The sequence below is a fragment of the Papaver somniferum genome, chromosome 3, assembly GCF_003573695.1.
Source record: "Papaver somniferum cultivar HN1 chromosome 3, ASM357369v1, whole genome shotgun sequence".
Taxonomy (NCBI): Eukaryota; Viridiplantae; Streptophyta; class Magnoliopsida; order Ranunculales; family Papaveraceae; genus Papaver; species Papaver somniferum.
In genome coordinates this window covers 225,996,864-225,999,752 of record NC_039360.1, presented here as the reverse complement: position 1 = coordinate 225,999,752, position 2,889 = coordinate 225,996,864, and the positions used below count along the sequence as shown (strand labels likewise).

Genomic DNA, 2,889 nt, shown 5'->3' with positions numbered 1-2,889 from the left:
AAAGATCGGATGTTATAACTACTAATCACCAAGAGATAGTTTCTCAGGCTAAGAACCAAGGTCGAAATCTAGCTAGCTGTCCGGACTTTACGAGAATTGTGAATGAGTTGGAGGTATTTCACAATTACTCGCGTTGTACATCAATGGCATACACCCTTCCTTGCTTATTACAATAAAACACAAAAGATGACTCTTTACATGACTCTTATTTACATTGAATACTCTCTTTTATTTTTGGAACAAGAGAGAATGGAATTGATAAATACTTGATTTTTTTTTTTCTGAATATATACATCGTTTTTTTTTTTGTTTTTTTTTATTTTTTTATTTTTTTTTAGAACAAGGAAACACTTTTGATACATATACAAAAGGAAACAAAAGATTACATGACACTTTGCAAGAGGTAGCCCTTTTTGATGCACCCAGTTAAATTCGATGGTTGTCTTTCTTAATGTAACCTCCACCTTCTATCCCAACCAACCAAAGAACAAGCTAGTCAAGTTTCGTTCAGTATTCTAAAGTGATTGGCAATCGTGACTTCCTATCAAACACCTTGAAGATCGAGGCTATACATGTATTGGTAGATCGTGCGCGTGCAAATTTCTTATCACTATGTGAATTGTGCTAGAATCAGGGTGCCTAAATATCTAGACTAAGACTCCTAATAATTACATATTTGCACAAGAGTCAACATTTCAAGGTAAATGAGCTCCATTTTTATGTTTTTTTTTTCAATTTTTTAATTTTTTATTTTCATTTTTCATTTTTTTCAAAAAGAAGGAGTTCTTGTTTTCAATTATAGCATGTTATCAAAGTATCTACTTTTCACCCCCAAACCTAAACTAAACATTGTCCTCAATGTTTCAAAATATGAACAAAATTATAATACAACATATGAAGAGGATCATGTTGAGTAGAGAAAAAGGAAAGAGAATACCCGATTTCGGCGAAAGCAATATTAGAACTCCGTTATTCAAGGCAAGAATCCAACATATGTCAGCCGAGATCATATTGGATTAGCAAAATATATACAAAAGGAACAAAAGGGTTTTAAGAAATTTTATCTACCGGATTATATACAAAAAATTCACCATACACTAACAATCTAAAGAGTTGAGGATCAACCCAAAAGACAAAGTGTAGAGGTTTCAACAGCTTCACACAATAATAATATGATAGGCATGCAAGTGAAGCTGTGAAACAAAATGAGCTACCCCCAAACCTGGATTTTTCAACAGATAAAATTTTGGATACAAAATCTCGCAGTTTTGGGGGTTCATCATGCACAAGGTCTAACTCAAAGTGAACTTTGCTAGGGATGGGCAAAAATGCATATCCTAACTGTGGCTCCTCGAAAGTATTGTATTTAGATGCATAATAGTCCAAAAGGACTTGGGAAGCACACAGTTCCAAACCTAGATTAGGGACTCTCAGAAAAATTGGTTTGACAATATGGGTACAAACCAACTCTAGGTAGGATGCAAGGGTATCAGATTGTGACTTAGGCAAGAAAGTGACATCTAAGCGTCTCACATGCATGAGATCAAGAGTATCAATATTATCAGTCACATCAGCATTATCTAAGTCACACTCAAGATGTGTAGCATGCTCATCATCACAAAAAATTTGCACAAGTCCTAATTCAGAATCGTGGTTATCCGATATATTCAAATTATCATCAACATAAGCAATATATTGTGGCTTAAGTATGGAATCAGACACATCAACTATGTTTTCATGCATATGATCATTAGTGTCAACAGAATATTTACCTAAGTCATGCTCTTCACAAGATAATTGCACAATATCTAAATCAGTATCAACATCACATGCATATGAAATACTAGAAGAAATATCATTCATGAAGGTCGGGGCAGAAAAGCCTAATGTATTTGAAACCAAAGGTTCCACAACATTTTCAGCATAGACATGTTCTTCTAACATAACATTATCATCATCATCATCATAGTAATATGCATACTTGTCCCTATTAGCAGTTGTGGTGTCATTAGTCAACTCATGTTCCTCTAGATTAGGTTCATATTCAATATCATACACATGAGAAGGACTAGACATGCTATTTTCAAAGTTCAATTCATTACCACCTATATCATGTGATAGTGTCTCAGTTTCCCTAATGGATTCCCATTGACGGGTTTTCTCCGCAATCTCAGCTAAAAATTTCCATGCATCATCACAGTTTTATCAAGAAATTCACCATTACACATACACTCAACCATGGCTCGAGATTTAAAGTCTAGTCCCTCATAGAGGATAGCGACAAGTCTCCACTTCTCAAATCCATGGTGTGGACATTCGCTCAACAAATCATTAAAACGTTCAAAATAGTCAAAAACAGTTTCCTCATCCAACTGGACAAAACAATTGATATTTTGACGAATAGCGATGGTCTTATGATGTGGAAAAAATCTTTGGAAAAATTGATTAGTGAGTTGTTCCCAAGTGGTGATTGATTGTGGTCTCAAACCGTAAAACCATGTTTTGGCCCTTTCCTTTAGAGAAAATGTAAACAAACGCAATTTCAGAGAGTCTTCGGACATATGATCAGGTTGCATATTCCGACATATTTGTTCAAACTCTCTTACATGAGTATAGGGGTTCTCAGAATCGAACCCTTGAAATAAAGGAAATATTTGTATCATGCTTGCATTTATTTTAAAAGGGTTATTGGTTTGAGGTAAGACAATACATGATAATGGAATTTTTATTGTGGGATACATGTATTCAGGGAGAGCATTAGGTTGGCCCATATTGAAAAGACACAAAGCCCACTATTTGGTTTTAAAGGGTTTTCAAAAATTTGGTTTTTTTTTATGGGAAAATTTGGTTTTCGAAAATAGGAGCAAATTTTTTTTTTTTTTTTTTTTT

At 34.2% G+C, this 2,889-nt stretch overlaps 1 non-coding gene across 1 annotated transcript; it reads left to right on the top strand.

The window, feature by feature from the left end:
• The first annotated feature begins 2,298 nt into the window (after window positions 1-2,298).
• On the top strand, window positions 2,299-2,402 carry LOC113362464. The gene has a single exon (XR_003365722.1). It is a non-coding gene; the product is annotated as a small nucleolar RNA R71 (small nucleolar RNA).
• The last annotated feature ends 487 nt before the right edge of the window (window positions 2,403-2,889 follow it).